This window comes from Dama dama, chromosome 2 (assembly GCF_033118175.1).
Source record: "Dama dama isolate Ldn47 chromosome 2, ASM3311817v1, whole genome shotgun sequence".
NCBI classification, from domain to species: domain Eukaryota; kingdom Metazoa; phylum Chordata; class Mammalia; order Artiodactyla; family Cervidae; genus Dama; species Dama dama.
This window is the reverse complement of record NC_083682.1, coordinates 28,803,637-28,827,928: the sequence shown is the minus strand read 5'-3', so window position 1 is coordinate 28,827,928 and position 24,292 is coordinate 28,803,637. Positions and strand designations below refer to the sequence as shown.

General features: G+C 41.7%; 1 protein-coding gene across 2 annotated transcripts in view; it reads right to left on the bottom strand.

Annotated features, from left to right (window-relative positions):
- GAS2 (growth arrest specific 2) overlaps nt 1-24,292 on the bottom strand; it is a 168,315-nt gene that overhangs the window by 11,710 nt on the left and 132,313 nt on the right. The gene's annotated exons all lie outside the window — the stretch shown is intronic.

Sequence of the window (24,292 nt, the reverse complement as noted above, 5' to 3'; positions counted from 1 at the left end):
CTGAATTTTATACCCTGAGGACCTAGGACAGTGGAAAGTACACAAAGGACACTCAAAAAATGCTTGTTAAGTGGATGAATGAACAATGTTAACGCCTGCTAATGCTCCACCCAGGTGTTGCTGCCTTTAAGGAATATTTTTGCATTGTCTGACCTTTAGATTAGCTTCTTTGGATCTTGAGATTTTCCTGCACAGACCTCAAGCAAAGTACCTAGAATACTTTATTGTCTTATTTCTTGACCTTCTTTCTGACCACCCTAAAGGGTCACATCCTATTTAGCTTTGTGATCAGTCACTCAGTCATGTCCAACTCTTTGCCCCATGGACTGTAGCCTGCCAGGCTCCTCTGTGGAATTCTCCAAGCAAGAATACTGGAGTGGGTTGCCATTTCCTTCTCCAGGGATCTTCCTGACCCAGGGATTAAATGGGGGTCTCCTGCATTGCAGGTGGATTCTTTACAGTCTGAGCCACCAGGGAAGCCATCAGCTTTGTATATATGGCAACTATTATCATATGTAATATGTAAAAGACATGGAAAGATAAAAAAAAAGAAAAGACAAAATGCTTTGTCTTTAACAGAAAGAGTCAAACAGAAAAAAAAAAACAGGTTGTGAATGATAATCCACATCAAATATTGCTTAGAGAATTCCTTTGAGACAGATTTTGGGTAAGAGTATAAAGCTTTAACAGGGATCATATTTTTTTTTTTACATATTCATTAACACTTTTATTTTTCCCCAATTATTAGTTGCTATTATTATTTAAACTTTTTATTTTATACTGGGATATAGAGATGGTTGGGCTTCCTAGGTAGTGTTAGTGATAAAGAACCTGCCTGCCAATGCAGGAGATGTAAGAGACATGGGTTCGATCCCTGGGTGGGGAAGATCCCTGGAGGAGGGCATGGCAACCCACTCCAGTATTCTTGCCTGGAGAATCCCATGGACAGAGGAGCCTGGTGGGCTAATGTCCACTGGGTTGCAAAGAGTTGGACACGACAGAAGTGACTTTAGCATGCACACATAGAGATGGTTGGTGGCATCACTGACCCAGTGGGAGTGAATTGAGGAAACTCTGGAGACAGTGAAAGACAGGGAAGCGTGGCATGCTGCAGTCCATGGGGTTGCAAAGAGCTGGACACAACTGAGTGACTGAACAACAATAAATAGGTGATTAACCATGCTGTGATAGTTTGGGGTGGACAGTAAAGTGGCTTAGCCATACATATCCATGCGTCCACTCTCCCCCAAACGTCCCTCCCATCCACGCTGCCACATAACGTTAAGGAGAGCTCCGTGTGCTCTACAGTGGGTCCTGGTTGGTTAACAGGGGTCGTATTTGAAAAGGGGATATTGTGTTGAGAGTCAATAGAGCAATGAACAGGAGAGAAAGCAGAAAGGGAAAGATGGAGAGAAGAAGGAAGTGTCCTGAATGAATCCAGAAGTTTATGACTCTCTTCATTATCTCCCTTCACAAGTTCTTATAACACTGGGAATGCATAGTTTTTAAAATATTTTTCACTACAGTAACAAACTGCTTGATACAATTTTCACCCCGTCCTCTTTCTCTTTCAATGCTTACGTGTTTGGAGTGACTCTCATTAAGCCCTTCCCTAATCAACTGACCAGAGAGGCTCGTATTTCTGCCCAATCTGTGAACTGCTCTCCATCTGAGCCATCCTTTTAAGAGGCAACCATCTCTGATGCCGACTGAGGAGAGGAGACAACCCTCCTGAATTTAGATCAGTTTGGCTTCCTGGGACATTATATGCTTCCTAAACGTCCTTGTCAACCCTGTTCATGGTGTGTTTTTACAAGCCATCATAACTTGAGTGAAAATATTGTTTTTAGAATGCAGTCATTTGCTCTCCAGAGAAAGAGTGTTAAATTAATTTATAGGACAACAGACTCTGTCTTCATCTAATATTCTCCTGAAATGGCATATGCTGAAAATTGGGCAACTGGGAATTCAGTTCTCTGCCTGAGATACCCTGACACCTGGAAGAGTGAAATGGCAGGTGTGCAATCCCTGGTGTGTCATGTTGAAAGGTCGAAACTCCATCTTCAAGATAAGTGATGATGTTACCTATGAATAGGGCAACAGAGGCCTTCTTAACCACAGGTGACATGTGAAGCCTCCTTTTTGTCAAAGGTTGGGGGTTCATCTCAACCTCTCTGGCTATTTGAAATTAGAAATGGTTAAATACTACCCAATCAACGAGCTTCTGGAATTATCTCTTTATTGTTTACAAAGCATCTTTCATGTTTATTGTCTCATTTTTACCTACCTAATCGTCCCTTGGTTTATTATGCCATTTTCTTAGAAAACACTTGAGATCTGAACAACAGTCACTAGAGCAGAAACTGTTTCCCCTTTACCAGACTGCCTAGGTATGGTACCACTAACTAGCCATACAACCCTAAGACATCATTTAATCTCTCTCTGCTTCAGTTTCTCATCAGTGAAATGATTATACTTTAGAGTGATTTGGATAAAGATGTTAATGTGTGTAAGCATGCAGCCACATTGCCTGGGGCGTGGCACTCAATGGCAACCTGCTATTATTATAATTATTATCAAAAGAATAATACTGTTATAGTGATGATGATGATGATGATAAACTTCTTATGGATTTTATTTCAGTTAGTTCTTGGAGCTGCTCTAAGCATCTTGGACTATTATTGATATTTACAAATGAGAAAAGGATAGCTCAGAAAAGTCAAGTGAATTGCTCAAAGTCACTTAGCTAGAAAGTGACAAAGTTTAGATTTGAACTTGGGTTTCTCTGACCTCAAAGGCAATACTCATTACCACTAAACTATACCCCCGAAAGGTGCTTCACCAGGAGTCACGGTTGTCTGGGTTCTTACCTAGACTCTTCCCTTGGACAATACATCTTTTCTTTAGGAATAGCTGTTGCCAATTTATAATGTCTCCATTCATGATCATATCAAGACCCAGAACAGAATAAGGAACTTAATACATGCTTGGAAGAATTTATTTCAAGTTGAACCTGACTGTTTAACCCATACACAAGTACTGAAACTCAGGCACACTATCCACTTAGGGCTCTGTCCTGGGCCCCATACTCTGAAAGGAAACTGCAGAGCAGAAACCTCTGACAGCTTGCAAAATACTTTCATTTAAATCATTTTGTTTTGTTATCACACCTGCCCAGTGGTTTGAGAGTTAATATTACTGTTTCTATTGTACAAATGGAGAAAGGTTCTCCCCTGGTAGCTCAGATGGTAAAAAATCTCCCTGAAATGCAAGAGACCCAGGTCTGATCCCTGAGTCAGGAAGATCCCCTGGAGATGGCAATGGCAACCCACTCCAGTGTTCTTGCCTGGAGAATCCCCTGGATAGACTATGGGGTCACAAAGAGTCGGACACAACTGAGAGACTAACACTTTCACTTTCAGAGAGGTTAGGTGGGTACAAGAACACAGACCTAGTCTTCTGATTCCCAGTTTTGTGATTGTTTTGTCTTCAGTAATAACATATATCAGGGGGAATATAATCCCCAAACCCTTATTTGAAGGGTGAACTGCTGCAGTGTCCTAAATGGTAAGAGCCAATCATCCAGCGTGAACAGGGCCATGAATCTGAAACCCTCTGGCTCTTAAGGCTGACCAGAAAAAAAATCTTTGGCCGACTTCTGTAGTTTCCTTCTGGAGGCGTAAAAAGTTTAATCCTCAGACTCAGTAAGGACAAATGACTCTCAGTAACTTCTTTCTAGAAGCAAACGTGAGAAGAGCAACTAGCCAATGAATGCAATGATCAACTGGCAAAAAGTTCCCTCTGCATATGTCAGGAAATATGTGTAGGAGCATCTACAGCCAACTGCCTGTCAGTTCTCATCTCCTCGTTACGTAAGGTCTCCATTTTCCCACTTCTGCACCGAATGAAACTGAGAATCCTAAGCTGCGATCTAATTACCAGTCTGCGGCACCATTTCAGACATGGAAGGCAAAGTTATGATAAATATTTAATAGGACACTCAGCACTGTGAAAGCAATGAGCTGGAAAATGCTGGCGCTGGAAATGCACAGTTGTCTAGAGGGAGGATTTGTAGCTGGGATGTCTCCAACTGAAACTAGACTTCATCCACCCGAAGGATGCAACAACTATCCAGGAAGGAGACGTGGGCTCCAAGAGGCAATGAAAACCCAGCCCTTCCATTAATCAAATGGGGTCATGTTTGACTCATTCTGAACTCGCATTCTCTCTTCTAAACACCTTTACCAAAAGCCAAGAGACTAGAATCAGTGCTGGGAGAGCCAAAGGTTAACATTTGCTGACAACGATGTACACCACTGGTTTCCAGCCTGGTGACGTCCAGGTCCTGAAAAGTAACAACAGTGTCTGGAATCTAGACGCTGGAAAAATTACTACTTTGCCACTGGTTTTAATGTATCTTCAGTATTTTGGTAGATCCATTAAAACAGAAAACAAAGTATTACTAAATACATTCAGATCTTTTATGTTGACAAAATACTTGAAAACACAAGTCTCCTTTCTCTAAAAGCCCCACTGAAATGAAAGGCAGACATAAAAATGTTTTGAAGCCACCAAGGCAAAGAACATTGAAAGGATGTAATAGAAGACAAGAAAGGTCAAAGACAGTTTTAGAAGATGGAAAAAAGGTAAGTGAGTCATAACTGACTAAAGGTGGAGAGAGCTGAAACTAAAAACCTGAAGTGATAGCTGACATAAAAAAGCAAGTCAGATTATGCCTTTAAACTATAGGAAACTCAGGTTTTAAAACCATCAGGCACTTCCAGCAGGTGAGGAAGGAAATGTAGCTAAAAGAAAGGGGAGAATTGACTGAAAATCAGTATAAGGATCAGTTAAGAATTGACACTTTTGAACTGTGGTGTTGGAGAAGACTCTTGAGAGTCCCTTGGACAGCAAAGAGATCCAACCAATCCATCCTAAAGGAAATCAGTCCTGAATTGGAAGAACTGATTGCTGAAGCTGAAACTCCAATACTTTAGCCACCTGATGTGAAGAACTAACTCATCTGAAAAGACCCTGATGCTGGGAAAGATTGAAGGCGGGAGGAGAAGGGGATGACTGAGGATGAGATGGTTGGATGGCATCACCGACTCAATGGACATGAGTTTGAGTAAACTCTGGGAGTTGGTGATGGACAGGGAGGCCTGGTGTACTGCCGTTCAAGAGGTCGCAAAGAGCCAGACATGACTGAGTGACTGAACTCAACTGATCCCAGATTTACTGCATCCCACGCCACATGTGCTATGCTGTGACTATTCCCCTAGTACCAATGACCACACCATCACAGCAGGAGACTGAAGGTTCATCTTTGTAGGAACTGAATCAGAAGTGACTAAGGGATGACTCAGGCACAGGATAGAGAGATGGACAGATAGACGATAAAGCCAATCCAGCAAAGATTTCATTGTAGAACCAGATGGCAGTTCGATGGGTTAGACTTCTCGGTTTTGCTTCAAATTTTTTTCACAATAAAATATGGGAGGAAAAATCCATCCCGAATCTGCATCCAATCTGTTCTCAGCATCGCCGCTGCTGCCTCCCTCATCCCAAGTTATCTTCATCTCACCTGGATCGCTGCAATAACCTTCCAACTGCTCTTTCTGCTCCTGTTCCGCCTGTCGGTACATTCTCAGCAGAGAAATTAGAGGGATCTTATTCAAACAGAAGTCACCTCAGGCCACACCTCCACTCAAAACCCTGTGTGGCTCCCCATTTTACCGGGAACACACTACAGAGTCCTTCCAAAGGCCTCCAAGTTCCTGCGTGACCCCGACTCCTGTTACCGCTCGGACTGCATGTGCTACCACTGGGCCCTTCACACGCTATGAGGCAGCCACTCCGGCATCCTTGCTATTTCTCGGACACTCCAGGCCTCTCCAGGCACACTCTTGACTTAGTGTTCCTCCTAACAGAGGAACTAGAGAGCTGGAGGGCTAGCTCTGCCCCTCTATGACCTTGCTAATCTCTCATCTGCTCGATGAGCCTGCCCTGTATTACTCTCAGTGAAAAGCAATTAAAGTGAAAGTGTTAGTTGCTCAGCCGTGTCCAGCTCTTTGTGACCCCACAGACTACCTCACCAGCTTCCTCTGTCCATGGGATTTCTCAAGCAAGAATCCTGGAGCAGGTTGCCATTTTCTTCTCCAGGGGATCTTCGGGGATTGAACTTGGGTCTCCTGGATCGCAGGCAGATTCCTTACCATCTGAGCCACCAGGGAAGCCAATTACTCTTAAGGGGAAGGGATAATTGGGAAGTCTGGGATGGACATGAACACACTGCTGTATTTAAAATGGATAACCAACGAAGTCCTACTGCATAGCACGGTGAACTCTGCTCAATTTTATGTGGTAGTCTGGATGGGAGGGGAGTTTGGGGGAGAATGGGTACATGTATACACATGGCTGAGTCCCTTTGCTATTCACCTGAACTATCACAATATTGTTGGCTACGCCTCAATACAAAATGTTTTTGGGTCTTCCCAGTGCACCAGGCCCGAGCACTTGTCTCATGCATCCAGCCTGGGCTGGTGATCTGTTTCACCCTGGATAATATACATGTTTCGATGCTGTTCTCTCGAAATATCCCACCCTCGCCTTCTCCCACAGAGTCCAAAATTCTGTTCTGTACATCTGTGTCTCTTTTTCTGTTTTGCATATACCCAGAGGAATCGAGTAGAGAGGGAGGTGGGAGGGGGGATCGGGATGGGGAACACATGTAAATCCATGGCTGATTCATGTCAATGTATGACAAAAACCACTACAATATTGTAAAGTAATTAGCCTCCAACTAATAAAAATAAATGGAAAAAAAAAATGTTTTTGGTGCTAAGGACTGTGCTTTCACTCCAGGGGGATGCAGGTTGGATCCCTGGTCAGGGGACAAAGATCCCACATGACACAAGGCCAAAGTAAAAAATAAATAAATAAATTGGGCCAAGATACTAAAAAATCAAAAAAGTCCAAATAAAAATAAAAACTCCTGCAGTCTCTACTCTCAGTACTCCCAATTTGCCTTACTTTGCCCTAGTTTTCCTTTCCTGCCCCACCAGGACATTTGTCACTTTATAGCAAGCTCTAGAACTTACATATTTATTCTGTTTATTGGACCCATCTCAACTAGGATTGCTAGATTTATCAATATAAAAATACAGGACACCCAGTTAAGTCTGAATTTCAAATGAGCAACCTCTCAATCTAAGTACATCCCCTGCGATGTTTAGCATATATTCATACTAAAAGGTATTGTTGTTTATCTGAAATTCAAATGAAACTGAGCATCCTGTAATTGATCTGGTGACCCTACACACATACACACACACACACGCATGCACACTCACAGGAATATGAGGTCCTCAAGGAAGCCAGGGGTCCTCTGCTTTGTTCTGATACAGCCTCAACTCCCAGAACACTGCAGGTTTCAGGGTATATGTTGATTAAATATACACTGGATGAATGAATGATTACATTTTTCTCAGGATGTGCGCTAAGAAAACAAGGGAGTAATCCTCAGAAGATGTGTGATATAGGAAACAGGAAACCCAACATCAAAACAAGTTTTTAAAATGTCTCAGATGATGCTGTGAGGCTGATCTGCAGTTGGAGTATACACATGGAGGGACCAGAAAGAAACCAGTAGATGAACTGCATTGTCTGCCTGTGACATCATGGTGATGGGCTTCCCAGTTCTTTCAAGGGATCTGATAGGGGTTTTTAATTATACTTAGGCCAAAAAATAAGACATTATCAACTTCAAGCAAAATAAAAATGGTTACAAAAAGGAAAAGTAATCGTGACCCACTAGAGTATTTATGTGACAGTTACAAAGCAAATACCTAATACAGTACTGACTTGACCATCGGTGTGGTATCATCTCAGCAAATAGGAGGAAAGGAAGATGTGTGCAGTGGGGTTAAGGGGAGCAGAAAGTTGCTAAATCACCATCTTCTCACTCTTGCTACCTTGGTGTTTATGGTTAGACCACAGAAAATGTCTAACATTTAAAAACTAAGGAAGAACAGCTTAATTACCTAGTTTAGAAATTTGGAGACAAACAAAAAGAAGAAACAGCTTCCAGAGGTAAAGCTAGTTGCATCTAGAGAGAACTCAGGGGAAGAAAAGAGTGGAAAGGCTGAAGAGGGATGGGGCAGTTTTGCTGTTTCCTGTCATAAGTCTTTCAGCACCATTTTATTGACTATATATATGTGTGTGTGTGTGTGTTCACAAAGATTAAAATTTCATTTAAAATCCTCAGTTCTGCTACTTAGGAAACAAAAACAAAAAGGGAAACATAGAATTTCTAGAACACCAACATAGGAAAAATATCCACACATTATTTTAATGTTATGAAACCTTTATACTTTTGCAAACTCGCTGACAGGCTCATATACTTCACTATAAACAGATGCAGTTTTACCTGAAATCACTACTCATTTAATTGTGATTTATTTTCCCTTTTGACATACTTCAGGAGTACTAGGTAATGGAAGACAATTCAGAGTTGAGGTCCAACCTGGCTACCTAATTGCAAATGTTTACTAACATTTCATTAGGACTTTTTCACTTACAAAATCCTTTGCACCACCATTTCATTTGATTCTCCAATGGTCCTTTAAAAATTATTTTCATATTATTCATATTTGGATTTCTCCCAACATTAAACATCATCATAAAATCCTCAGGTAAGATGGTGATGTGAACTCAGGAAGGAAAAGCTCTGGCATTTGCATTGTTCCCCTATAGTTTGTTTTAAACTCTCCTGTTCCTGCTGACTCTAGAGCTATTATAAGTCTACATTTATAAGCCTTAGCATTTCTCTTCCAGAAGCTTCCTCTCCAAGGTCATGATCCCTGATCCTTCCTGCTTCTCCCTCCGCTCTGATAAGATGCCAATCACTGCCTTGCCATAGGCTTCCCTGATAGCTCAGTTGGTAAAGAATCTGCCTACAATGCAGGATACCCTGGTTCAATTCCTGGGTCAGGAAGATCCACTGGAGAAGGAATAGGTTACCCACTCCAGTATTCTTGGGCTTCCCTGGTGGCTTAGCTGGAAAGAATCTACTTGTGATGTGGGAGACCTGGGTTCGATCCCTGGGTCAGAAAGATCCCCTGGAGAAGGGAAAGGCTACCCACTCCAGTATTCTGGCCTGGAGAATTCCATGGACAGTCCATGGAGTGGCATAAGAGTCGGACACGACCAAGCAACGTTCACTTTTCCTTGCCTGTGACCCTCACTATCTCCCAAACCTTCTCGGAGGCACAGAGACACAGAGGCATTGCTCTTCCTTTCAGTTTTTCATGCTATTTAAACTATTCAAGAGCAGAGAAGAAAAAGACGCACGGATCTCACCAATATATAGGGACTTCCTGGTGACTCAGGGGTAAAGAACCTGCCTGACAATACAGGAGCTGTAAGAGACCCAGGTTCGATCCCTGGATTGGGAGGATCCCCTGGAGAAGGAATGGCACCCCACTCCAGTATTCTTGCCTGGAGAATCCCAGGGACAGAGGAGCCTGGAGGGCTCCTTTCTACCTTTTCTTTTCTTTTTCATTGGAATGCAATTGCTTCACAGTGTTATGTTAGTTTCTGCTGTACAACATCACGAATCAGCCATAGGTATACATATATCTCCTCTCTTCTGAGCCTCCCATGCACCCCCTATTCCACCCCTCTAGGTCATCACAAAGCACCACGCTGAGCTCCTTGTGAATATGGCATTTTAAAAACCCTTCGTCTTTCTCTTCCACAGTTACACTCCTTGCTACGTGTTTTAAATAGACTGTGTTATTCTGAACTCGAAAATCTCTCTTCACTGAATATTCTATTTTCAGCCTTCATTTTCCAATAGGAGCAGGTGAAGTTTAAAGCTCACTTCCAAATTATTCAGTCTTCCTAAAGACCAAGTGCAGAACAATTAAACAATTCATCACTGACTGGGTCTATCCATCCTTGCTTCAGGGACTGGTCACGTGTTAACTTATAAATGAGTCTACTGTTCCCTAGGGCCACACCAAGATCCCCATAGGGAGAATGATGCAAACTCTCTTGATAAAAGTCACACATAACTAATATCCTAGGAAAGGATTATCTGACACTGCTTAAATTCATTGTTTTCAGACAAGAACTTCCAAAGCTTGCATATTTTCTTTGCCCTCAAATTCATTTGCCTTCGAGAACTCAGGTATCTCTTTTTCTCTCACAGTTTACATGAAATTTTTCACCAGTCCATCTTTCTTGGCACATTTCCATAATTTTATATCTCTTCTCCCAGTTCTGTAATTTTCTCATGATTTTTAAAAGTCTTTCATATGTGCATGTATGTGTGTGAGAGATGTGTGTACAGGTGTGTTACAGCGATAAAAGGTTTTATCACATTTATCAGTGGTCTTTGAAGTGTGACCTCTTCACCTAATGCCCTCCTCTACCCTCTTTGCCTAGTTCTCCATTTAGAGACCTCTCCCTGCCCACTATACCTTTACAAGCTCTTTGTACAATTTCATAAAACTCCATTAACCAGACTCAGCACCTTCACCATCTATTAATTCTTAACTCTCAAACCTACTTCCCTTTCTTCCCTGTCTCTCCCATATCCTAAGAGGTGTTCAGGAAGGGAATTTAATCTTGCCTGACCCATCTTTCTTTTCTTTTCATGTTGAGTTCATTTGATCTTTTTAATTTAACTCAGTTTTAATCATCTCCCACATCCCTTTGTCAGGCTTGTTCTGATAAAGGTTTGCAGAGGATGTTATGAAAGCATATTAGAGATACATACCTTCAGCCTAGTCTTGAGGGGCAAGAGTTCTTGCAAATATTTGTTGCAGGAAATGATCTGAATCTTGAAGGAAAGTAGAATTTTGCTGGATAAAGAAGGGACAGAAGAGCATTGCAGGCTTAGGGAAAAGCGTGTGCAAAGGGACAGAGACAAAGCAGCACAGTCTGAACACGACACTCAGTAGTTCGCTGTGGTTAGTCGGTAAGTTGTGTCTGACTCTTTGCAACATCATGGACTGTAGCACACAGGGTTCCTGTCCATCGGACAAGAATTTCCCTGGCAAGAATACTGGAGCAGGCTGCCACTTCCTCCTCCAAGGGATCTTACCACCCAGGAATCAAATCACATCTCTAGCACTCGTGTGCCCGACTCTTTGGGGTCCCATGGACTATACAGTCCATGGAGTTCTCCAGGCCAGAATACTGGAGTGGGTAGCCTTTTCCTTCTCCAGGGGATCTTCCCAACCCAGGGATTGAACCCAGGTCTCCCGGACTGCAGGCAGATTCTTTACCAGCTGAGCCACCAGGGGAAGCCCACCCAGCACTTGGCAGATGGGTTCTTTACCACTGAGCCACCAGGGAAGCCAGTTCACTGTTACCATGGCTAAACTGTGAGAGGGATGAAGGGGAGACTGTTAGGAGATGCAGCTAGTGAGGTAAAGAGTGACCAAGTGTAAGATGACCTTGAATTATATGCACATGGGACAAAGTGGATCATTGGTGGGTTTAAAGCAAGCTACTGGCATGACAAGATTTCTCTCACCTGAAGACCTCAAGCAGATCCACAGAAAGGTCAAGGCTTGGAGTAAAAGAGGTCAGGTAAAAGATTTCTACAGTATTTAGGAAAGAGCCAAAATGACTGAGTCTTAGACTGAGATAGAAAGAGAGGATTTTTACAAACTCTGAGTGGGGGTGATAATATGTTTGCATTTTTTACAAGCTCACTCTAGCTGCCCTGTGATGCCTACACAGAAAGGAGGACAGACTAGATGAAGTAGGCCGGTTTGGAAGCTATTGCAGTGGTCCAAGTTGAAGATGGTTGCCTGGGCTAGTGGGGTGCGCCTGCTAGAATAGTTCTCACGGTGTCCCAATGACCTCATTCTCTCCTTGTCACCTCCCTACACCCCTCCCCGCCAGGACTGATGTTGTCCTCTTCCAGAATACACCACAGATTCACAGATGGGAATCATTCTCCTCTCTGATATGATACAAGCCAGGCGAAACAGGGATGCTATACATTCCCCACTGACAGAGGAAAAAAGTGAGACACAGGAGGCAAACTGCCTCGCCAAATATTTTACTCCTTTAGAGTAACTTCTGGGACAGGTTCTGTGGTCCATGCTTTTATATCAAGCCGAGTTAGAAAAACACTTTGTCATAATGTGTTATAATCAACCTTCACTCCAAACTGTCTCTTAGTTTATAACTCAGTATGCAACTAGGTGTAATAGGTTGGCCAAAAAGTTCATTCAGGCTTTTCCATGACAGCATGCAAAAAAAACCCAAATGAGCTTTTTGGCCAACCCAGTATAAAGTGGGATACTTTTCTAGCCTAGGGGGTGATCATATGACCTCAGGAAGCAGGGTTGTTCTCTACTGCAGCTGATTGATTATTGACTAGCAGTCAATTTTCTAAAAACGTCTGTCATGTTAGCGTCATTCCACCTAGTAGGTTCACGTTCCTCTTCTTCATTTATCACAATAATAGTCAAAATAATTATGTAAACCTTTATTTAACTGGCTTTCCTGGTGGCTCAGATGTCAAAGTGTCTGCCTGCAATGCAGGAGACCTGGGTTCGATCCCTGGGTCGAGAAGATCCCCTGGAGAAGGAAATGGCTATTTATTTAACTTCTTTCTCCATCACAACTTTAATCTATTTTGGAAAAACAGATTAACTAGCATTACCTCTCTAGTGACTGACATGATCCCCAGCACAGAGCACTAACTAAAAACATCTATTAAACAATAACCAATAATTATTGAGTGCTCACTAATTAGCAGGCACTGTGCTAAGGAATTTAAATGTGACATCTCATTTATTTTCATACTAATTTCTTGAAGTAGATATAGCTACTCTCTTCAGTTGAGAGTAGAAGAAAATTAAACCTAGAGATGTTAAGTTATTTAATCACAAAATTTAGAAAGTAGCAGAACCAGGATTCAGACCACTTATTAATATATGATACTGCCTCTCTTGAATATATGAGTGAATGAAAAAAATCAATGAATAGATGGATTGAATTTGCTAACAATTCACCAGGCATCATATAATGTCTCCAACTAGTGCAAACACTAGATTTAATGAAACTGGGTCATTTGTAGAGATATGGATGGACCTGGAGTTTGTCAGAGTGAAGTCAGAAAGAGCAAATACTGTATATTAATGCATACATATAAAATCTAGAAAAATGGTACAAATGAACCTATCTCTAAGACGTGAATAGAGACACAGATGTAAAAAATTGACATGTGCGTGGGGCGGTGGGGGGGGGGGGAGTGACAAATTGGGAGATTAGGATTGACTTATCTACATTATCATAAAATAGCTAGCTAGTGGGAACCGACTTTAAATCACAGGAAGCTCAGTTCGGTGCCCTGTGATGACCTTCTTGGGTGGGATGGAGGCGGGTGGAAAAGAAGTCCATGAAGGAGGGAATAATATGTGTGTGTGTGTGTGTGTATGATTCACTTTATTGTATAACAGAAACTAGCATAGCATTGTAAAGCAGTAGTACTCCAGTTTAAAAAATATTTTAAAAACTAAGAAGCATAAAAACCACCTATTTATATGTAATTCCCATAATATGGTTTCGCATTTGTGTTTCTTAACTCAGGGACATTTGGTTATTTCTGGAGACACTTTTGGTTTTCCCCACTAGGAGGGGGAGTTGCACTGGCATCTAGGAAGCAGAGGCTACAGATGCTTCTAAACCCCCCTACAATGCATCGGACAGCCCCCCACAATAAGGGACTGTCTGGTCCACTATGTCAATTGCGTCAAATTTGAGAAACCTTGCTATCATATGAAGCCAATCATATTGAAACCACTCCTGCTTAAGAAAAAAAAAAAAATTCTCATCAGATCACACAACATGCAAAACTCACCAAATAATCCTTTCCTATAGAAATAACTGGATATGAATTTGAGCAAACTCTGGGAGACAGTGGAGGACAGAGGAGCCTGGCGTGCTACAGTCCATGGGGTCACGAAGAGTCGGACACAACTGAGTGACTGAACAGCCACATAGAAACAATAGGAGTGGTAGCTGAGGACAAGCAGTAACAACACTCCTCCGTCTTGTAGATCAGCAATGCTTTGCTAAATGCCAAACTGAGGAGGAAGCGGACACCATCTCATGTTGTAGATACGCCCTGACACCTTGAAGACAGACAAGCCACTGACCAGCAAGGAGCCAGTAGCCCGTTCTGCTTGGGCCGACAGGTATTCCCTATCACATACTTGAAAAGGGAAGGGAAACAAATTCCTACAGATACACTTCAATGTTATTTAACATTTGTTTCAAAATGATTAAAAAGGTACCAAGCCGATTTCCAACCCCGAATACCAGGCAATGGAAGGAAGGCATAGCAAGACTGCAGTTGTTAGATCTGGACGCTAGGTGGCAGCAGCACATAAGTGCGTGGCTTCACCCCTGAATATTTAGTGCTGCATTGTTTAAATTCTCTTGGAACAAAAGAAGTAAACATGATTTCCCCCAACAATTCTCACCAATGCCTTGCATTTGTTTTACTGGACTTAAAATTAGTAAGCTGCTTTGTTTTCTGAACAGTGTAGCCTGCCAGTCTCCTCTGTCCATGGAGTTCTCCAGGCAAGAAGACTGGAGTGGGTTGCCATTTCCTTCTCTGGGGGTCTTTCTAACCCAGGGATCAAACCTGGGTCTTCTGCATTGCAGGCAGATTCCTTACATCTGAGCCACAGGGACGCCCCCTGTTTTCTGAATAAATCTTTTGTATTCTTGAATAGTTGTTTCTCTATGTAACAAATATTTACTGTACATGTGAGTATGCATATGTATAATTATATATATGAACATAAATTGCGTATATTATATGTAATTATAGAAATTATACATCTGCCATTTATAATAATGATGTTGAACGTAATCCAATAATATTTGTCACTCTTTGTTGAGCATTTTCTCACTTAATACTTTTAATCATCTTATGTGGAATGTATTAGCTTTTTCCTTTTGTAGTTTAATTTCCAAGGATGAAAAAGATCAAACAGCCTGGCCAGGGTCAGACAGCATAATGAGCTCCAGAAGTGAGATTCATATTATACATTTCAGAGAGCCCAAAGTCTGTGAGCTTTTTGAGGTTAGGGATTTTATCTTAATATCTATTCTTCCTCACCAAACATAGATAAGTGCTACAAATGTATTGCATCAGTTGCAAAAACAGTGTGCCCATTTCATGGTGTTAGGGAAAAATAATTCATATGGGAAAATGAAGGCAAATACTAAGATGCTGGTTAAAAAAGATTACCAGGCCCCAACCCAGACTAATTAAATCAAACATATCACATGAAGGGGAGTTTTCTTAAAGGTCTCCAGGTTATTCTAATATGCAGCAAGTGTTGAGAATCCATAGGGTAGTGACTATGAGAGTCAAATTTTCAGCAGTTTGAGAAGCCTTTTCTCACTTTTTGATAAGTCCTCAAAGACAGAACTGAAAATACCAAATAGCTATGGAGAAGGTTACAAAGGTGATGTTTGCCACTGAAGGAGACACAAATTTGCAGCCCACCAAAGCCATTAACATCCCATCCAATTTGTGGTCTATTCCTTTTGTGATTTTGTGACAGAGGCAGTAACCTGTTTTTGTCTATTTCCATAAACAGCATTTCCATGCAAGGGTGACATTCATAGAAGTTTGGTGCAGTGGTAGAGTATCTGCCTGCCAGTACAGGAGACCCAAGATACATGGGTTCAAATAAATGCTGGAGAGGGTGTGGAGAAAAGGGAACCCTCTTACACTGTTGGTGGGATTGCAAACTAGTACAGCCACTATGGAGAACAGTGTGAAGATTCCTTAAAAAACTGGAAACAGAACTGTCATACGACCCAGCAATCCCACTGCTGGGCATACAGACCGAGGAAACCAGAACTGAAAGAGATGTGTACCCCAATGTTCACTGCAGCACTGCTTACAATAGCTGGGACATGGAAGCAACCTAGATGTCCATCAGCAGATGAATGGATAAAAAAGTTGTGGTACATATACACAATGGAATATTACTCAGCTATAAAAAAAGAATGCATTTGAGTCAGTGCTAATGAAGTGGATGAAACTGGAGCCTATTATACAGAGTGAAGTAAGTCAGAAAGAAAAACACTAATACAGTATACTAATGCATATATATGGGCTTTAGAAAGATGGTAACAATGACCCTATATGCAAGATGGCAAAAGAGACACAGATGTAAAGAAGAGACTTTTGGACTCTGGGAGAAGGCAAGGGTGGGATGATTTGAGAGAAGAACATTGAAACATGTATATTTCACCATATGTGAAATAGATGACCAGTCCAAGTTTGATGCATGAAACAGGGCACTCAAAGCCGGTGCAGTGAGACAACCCAGAGGGATGGGATGGGGAGGGATGTGGGAGAGGGGGGTTCGGGATGAGGGACACATGTACACCTGTGGCTGATTCATGTCAATGTATGGCAGAAACCACCACAATACTGTAAAGTAATTAGCCTCCAATTAAAATTAATTAATTAATTTAAACATATAAAAAGATATATGGGTCCAATCCCTGGGTCAGGAAGATCCCTTGGAGTAGGAAATGGCAGCTCACTTCAGTATTCTTGCCTAGAAAATTCCATGGACAGAGGAGCCTCACTGGCTACAGTACTGTGCTGTGTTTGGCCGCTCAGCTGTGTCCGACTCTTTGCAACCCCATGGACTGTAGCCCCCCAGGCTCCTCTGTCCATGGGGATTCTCCAGGTGAGAATACTGGAGTGGGTTGCCATGCCCTCCTCCAGAGGATCTTCCCAACCCAGTGATGGAAGCCAGGTCTCCCGCATTGCAGGTGGATTCTTTACCATCTGAGCCACCAGGAAAGCCAGGGGTCGCAAAGAATTGGACATAGCTGAGCACACACACAGGCAGAGTGGTAGATACAGTTAGAATCATTTCTGTCCTACATCACTGACTATATTCTAGCAACAAGTCCAAGGGACTCTTGAGATATGATTAATTATTAATACTAACTCCAAATTACTATTATTGAACACAGATCCTCGCAAATAATGAATAAGCAATAACCTTTTGCAGAATGAGTAAGCGGACGAATGAACTTAAGAGTGACTTACTGAGTGAAGAAATCCCTGGCTGGTCTTTTAGTTACTCTTCAAAAACCCAACTCAAGACTATTTGGTTATCTCTATCAATATTTCTATCTAACCAGTTGTTTAAAAAGTAAAGATTGATGTTGACAGCTCAGATAAAGTTCTCCTTTCCCTGTTTTGTTTTTTTTTAAACGCCACTGATGTAAATGTAGAACTGAATCCAGAAATGAAGGTCTGAGAAGCTTTGTGACTGTTTTAACATAACTATGAGATTTAATGAACATTTCAAGCTATTCTGAGGTGGCACAACAAAGGAGGCTTGCCTTTGAGAAGATGAGAGAATGGGGTTTTTTTGTTCATTTGTTTGCTTTGGTTTGCCTTGGGCAAACTATGAAAAACTATGTCATTGTGCAGGACTTATTCAAGAAGACTGACTCCTAGGTATTGCACTCATTATGTTCAGAATCTATTCTGAAATACATATAACTAACTCATAGTCAATATCAGCATGACAGCAATTTCTGGACATGTTAACATGGTGACATCTTCCAGAATTATAATGCCAATTCCCACATAAAAGTAAAACCATCCATGTTAATTGTTTCTTTGTTTTGTCATTTATATTCCCGCAGACTCCTCATCCTAAATAGTGGCACTCAGGAAGCTAACAGTACTTCCAATGAAGGTGGCATAATATCCATCCAGTACTTTGAATGGCAGAGAGCTCAGAGCAAAAACTGCAAGGGCTGCCCCAGAGTGAGGAAAGTAAAGGCGGAGGCACCCTTAGCAGAGTCCCCAGAGAACCTGGTAATCTGCACAAAGTATCAAGGCCCAGCTGTGGAGGGGATGGGGGCATTCCCCGATTCCCAAGACATCAGCGAAGTCCTTTAATCAGCACGCATATTATTCTGTCCTGTATGTAATACTATTCTTCAATGTTAAGCAGCTGGTGATTCAGCGCCTTCTGGCAGGTCCCGTTATGAATAGCTCTGATATAGCAGGAATGTGTCAGGAGTAAGGAAAAGCAGTTTCCAATGAGGATACTATGGCAGAGTGAATCAGAGAGACTGAGTGAGTGTGTGAGGGGGGCGGAGACCCTCCCACCCAGAAGGTGGAAGAAGAAGGGTGAGAGGGCGCTAGATACCTGTGCCACTGACCGTCTTTATCCACGCAGCCCACAAGGATGTATTTTCTGAGTGTGTGGGTCATTTGGCTTCTGTGTTTTTCTGTCAGCAGCAAAGATACTGTGAAGTGTGAGTCTGCGATACCCAGAGTAGGTTGGACTTAGATGACAGCCACAACTCACACAGGCCAAACAAGCTGTCCTTGGCATTCAGAATCCTGAAGATGAAGCGTTTACAGGGTAAGAGAAGAATTTTGGGGTTTTAAATATCCCCCCACCTTTTTGTTCTCCAAGAGTAAGCATGTTCTGCCAATTTAACCCCAGGCTTTTGCATGTAAGGATGTTCTGGAAATTTAACCCCAGGCTTTTGCATGTAAGGATGTTCTGCCAATTTAACCCCAGGCTTTTGCATGTAAGGATGTTCTGCCAATTTAACCCCAGGCTTTTGCATGTAAGGATGTTCTGGCAATTTAATCCCAGGCTTTTGCCTATCTCAGGTTTACTAGAGCTTTCTGTGGACAAGTCAGGAGATGAAATATGGTCTGCAAATGATTTCAGAGGCAACAACTAATTGAGAGTGTCAAGAGAGATGTCTCAGTGATGAAGGGTGCACGCCCTTAAAGGAGAGTGAGGATGGAGGAGAGACAAGGGCCCTAGACCCACTGTGAGAACATGTGTGCAGGACTGGGCTTGGTCCTCAGGCCTGGTGGAGGAAGGACGGAGCCAGCTTCTAGTGCACCAGAGAATGGCCAGGATGGTGAAGAGCCCAGCAAACCTTGGTTGTGAGAAGGGCGGAGTGGATCCATCGAGTGATCAGCTGCCACTTACAGTTTGTGTGCGTGTTAGTTGCTCAGTCGTGTCCAACTCTTTGCAACTCCATGGACTGGAGCCCGCCAGGCTCCTCTGTCCACAGGATTCTTAAGGTAAGAATCTGGGAGTGGGTCGCCATTTCCTTCTCCGGGGGATCTTCCCCAACTAGGGATCGAACCTGCGTCTCCTGCATTGCAGATGGGTTCTTTACCCTCTGAGCCATCAGGGAAGCCACTCACAGTTTAAGCAAGTTCTGCTATGCCAGGGTCTTAAGATGCAACAGTCCAGAAGGTAGGTATGTCACAGATGCTGACAAGAAGGGTTTAACAATACCATGACTTGCTCAAGATGGTTTTGCCCAGATCACCTGAGTCTCATCTCTGTTGGGTCTTCAAACAGTGCTACCCAATTGATTTTCAACTAAGGAACTGTTTTACTTAATTCTTTTAAACCCCCATGTTTTGGTGGAATAAGATAACTTTGATGATGATGGTGGTGATGATAACCATTCTTTATTAAGTGACTACTAGTGCCCGCTACTAGGCCAACAGACCTCTCTACCTCTCACAATGAATCTGTCATAAATATCATTAATCCCCTGTGTACAGATGAGAAAATTCATTCTCACAATAGTTGCATGACTTACTCTAAGTGACAAAACAGGACGAGGGCTCCATCTTATATTTTATTCTAAAATCTGCATACATTTTCCAAATCATGCTAAAATAATTTATCTGCAAAACGTATTCATTAAGAAATAACTTAGTCCCCATTTTAACTAAGCAGAAACAAATAAAAGTCCTATTTAGAATATCCATTGACTAGTATAAAGAAACCTAAATTACAAAGAAAGGCAATGCCAAAGAATATTCAAACTACCGCACAATTGCACTCATCTCACATGCTAGCAAAAAAATACTCAAAATTCTCCAAGCCAGGCTTCAACAGTACGTGAACCAAGAACTTCCAGATGTTCAAGCTGGATTTAGAAAAGGCAGAGGAACCAGAGATCAAACTGCCAACATCCGTTGGATCATTGAAAATGCAAGAGAGTCCCAGAAAAACATCTACTTCTGATTTATTGACTATGCCAAAGCCTTTGACTGTGTGGATCACAACAAACTGTAGAAAATTCTAAAAGAGATGTGAATACCAGACCACCTGACCTGCCTCCTGAGAAATCTGTATGCAGGTCAAGAAGCAACAGTTTGAACAGGACATGGAACAACAGACTGGTTCCAAATTGGGAAAGGAGTGTGTCAAGGCTATATATTGTCACCCTGCTTATTTAACTTCTTTGCGGAGTACATCATGCAAAATGCTGGGCTGGATGAAGCACAGGTTGGTATTAAGATTGTCAGGAGAAATATCAATAATAACCTCAGATATGCAGAGGACACCACGCTTATGGCAGAAAGCTAAGAGGAATTGCTGAGCCTCTTGAAAGTGAAAAGAGGAGAGTGAAAAAGTTGGCTTAAAACTCAACATTCAATAAACTAAGATCGTGGCATCCAGTCCCATCACTTCATGGCAAATAGATGGGGAAACAATGGAAGCAGTGAGAGACTTTATTTTGGGGGGGCTCCAAAATCACTGCAGATGATGACTGCAGCCATGAAATTAAAAGACACTTGCACCTTGGAAGAAAAGCTATGACAAACCTAGATAGCATATTAAAAAGCAGAGACATTACTTTGCCTACAAAGGTCTGTCTAGTCAAAGCTATGGTTTTTCCAGTGGCCATGTTTGGATGAGAGAATTGGACCTTAAAGAAAAGCTGAACACTGAAGAATTGATGCTTTTGAACTGTGGTGCTGGAGAAGATTCTTGAGAGTCCCTTGGACTGCAAGGAGATCAAACCAGTCAATCCTAAGGGAAATCAGTCCTGAATATTCATTGGAAGGACTGACGTTGAAGCTGAAGCTCCAATACTTTGGCCACCTGATCCAAAGAATCGACTCACTAGAAAAGACCCTGATGCTGGGAAAGACTGAATGCAGGAGGAGAAGGGGATGGCAGAGGATGAGCTGGTTGGATGGCATCACTGACTTGATGGACATGAGTTTGAGCAAGCCCCAGGAGTTGGTGATGGACAGGGAAGCCTGGCATGCTGCAGTCCATGGGGTCACAGAGTCGGACATGACTGAGAGACTCAGCTGAGCTAAACTGAAATTACAGTTAATTTAGGTCAAATTATTATCATTTGTATAATAATTTTATTTATATATTTATGCAAATAATATTATTTATATAATAATTAAATTATAAGAATAATTTGACCTAAAGTCTATGTTTTGGTGACCTCATGTACCCTTGACATTGGTGAAAGCACAAGTTCCATCTGCTGTTTGAGATACTGAATTTAGCCTATGAACCCCCATTTCTGAAAGCAAAAGACATGAGGAATCATGATAACTCAAGGTGAGAACTACTTCATTACATATTATTGAAAATAATTCCTGCTGATTTTATATTTTCAGACTTTATATCACACTGAATTAAATTATAAACTTCAAGGAGTTTATTCACACATTTTTAGCTGAAAGCACAGACCAGCATTTGTGATTTGCTTTCCATTAAGGTTCCCCATAAAAATCTCCGAGATGCTGAAGGCTTACAAATCTCTTTCTATAGAAACAAAGGCTCTATAAATCCACAAGAGCTTTAGTCTCTTAGAGGAAAAAAAATTACAAAAGAGAAATGATAGATGAGCCTTGCTAGAAATTTTAATTAAACCTCTGTGACTGAAAAATTCTGAATCAGGCCAGTGGCAGCTGCACTCAGATATGACCTGCTACCACAGCAGAGGCGGGGACATGTGTCAGGAAATAGACATCCTGTGAGAACAGGCACAGTGCCCTTGAATTTCATTTCACCTGGCTCTCCATAAGGTCCAGCTTTGAAGGGCCTTGTGGGAGACCTCCCTAGCTCAGAGAGTAAGTCAGAGTACAAAGAAATCGGCTCTTAGTTGCTTAGTGACAGGAACGTATAGACCACGGCCTGTCTTTAGTGTGTGTGTGCTGGCCCTTACTTGTCGGAAGACAGGATACCCTGCAACTCTGCACTGCTTGCTGCAGTAATTAAGTAATTCAAAGCCTTGACCATGGAAGATTCCATATGAAACTTCTCAAAGTACTAGGATTAAAGAATACAGGTTATCCACATAAATATTATAATAAATGGTCCTCTTCTATTGCAGGCTTTACCAACAAGGCATTTAGGAGGTGCATGTGTTCTTACCCATACTTCCACATGCTCACTCCCAGGTTTTGACATGCTCTGGGGAACAGGAGGAAGAACTTAAACTTGATATGACATGAACATGGTTCCATCTTGACTCCATCACTTATTAGTTGTCTGACTCTAGTCTGTTAATCTCTGCATCTAGCTAGCCTTGGGGATTGTTTGTGATAAGGTCAAATGCCCTTAATTCAAAGTGCTTGGTAAATAACCAAGCGTTAAATAAATATAAAGTGCTGTAAGTAATTTTTCCTTTCTTTCTAAACCACGCTTTCTCTCCTTTACCAGATGTACTGAAAATTAAAGACTTATATTAACTGATTGAATTTAATCTGGCTCTAAATTAGAATTAAAGTGCTTGCAAGTCAATACATTTCATGAGAAAAGCATGCTATTCTTTACTGCAACTATCCTTGTGAGAGTCTCCTATATGGATCCCACTGAAATAGCATAACAAAAACAAAAACCACAACTCAAAAAAATAGATCGTTTTAGTATCATATGAAGTAACTCTTGTGCCTTTAATTTTCATGACAAATTACAGAATAAAAACCTCAACTCAAAGGCCACAGTTAATGCTTGATGATCTGCTAAGTGGTCATTCAGATATGCCTTATCTCTGTGTTGTGTACCCCAATTTCCTGGGAAAGACATGGTGGATCCCTAGACACTCTTATTTTTCTCTGGATTAGTCACTCAGTCATGTCTGACTCTTTGCATAACCCATGGACTGTAGCCCACTAGGCTCCTCTGTCCATGGAATTCTCCAGGCAAGAATACTAGAGTGGGTTGACATGCCCATCTCCTCCTTTCCTCTAAGGCAGTAGAAATCTAAGTGGGACACACCGCTGCCTGAAATAAAGACTAATTTCTTAGTTTCTCGGGCAGGTAGATACAACCACATACCTAAGTTACAGCCAATGAAATGTACACAGAAGAGTCTAGTGAGTCAGGGGCTTTCTGTAAATGTCCCTTCTTCATCCTTCCCTCCATGATTCTGCTAGAAGCACAGAGCTACCTAGGACTGTACACCTGAGACCCACCAGTAACCACAGCAGTGTTGAGCTGGAGAAACTGGGTCCCTGAGAACTTAGAGGAGCAGAGTCATCAAAATAGGGCTGGATTTTTATGATGGAGAAATAAACTCTTTAAGCCATTGATGTTTTGCTTGTTTCTGTTATAACCAATTTACAAAATTACTTTTCCACAGCTTCGTTTTCAGAGTCCCTCAACTTTCAAAAATTCTGCATTATACCTTAATGATATCTGTTTATTTTAGTGCAATACATTTGATAACTATCAACTAGGCAACTTTGATATGCAAGAACAAGCATAGGAGAGTATGTTGTACTGAGGAACCAGTGAGCAACTCCAACACACATCACACCTAAGATGCTTAATGGTGAAAGAAGACGAAATTCCAGGGTGCTTAATAGAAAAACTTAATATATCAGGACCCAGTGTGGGGAGGAAGGAAGGTTTGTTGGGGGATGAGACATTATCAATAACAACTAAAAAATGAGATGTTAAGCGATGGACAGAGAGAGGAGGCATTTCAGAAAGTGGAACCATATTTCCAAAGGCCTTTGAGCAGGAAACAGCAGAGTGTGTTGAAAAAAGAGAAGTTGGTTTAGTTAGAACAGAACAATGGCGACTCCGGTGAAAAGGGAGTTAAGGTCTAAAACTTCTCATTCTATTCCTCATTGTCTCTCCATCACCTTCTAAGCTACAAGGATGGGCCCCAACATGAGAAAAATGACTAGGCTTCATAAAGAAGAAAATTCTATGTCCTGCTTTTCACAATTTTCCTGTGGGCTAGGAGATAGAATTTAAACCCACACCATAGAATCAAAGTATTCCCTGATTCTAGTTTTTTGTTTTGTTTTTTTTCCCCCCAGAAAAGGATAAGCACTGAAGTAAGAAAAGAAAACACTTAATGGGATCATTGTTTTGCCCTGGTTTATATAAGAATGAACAGACCCAACTAAAATATGCAAGTCATCCCTCTCAACAGAACTATG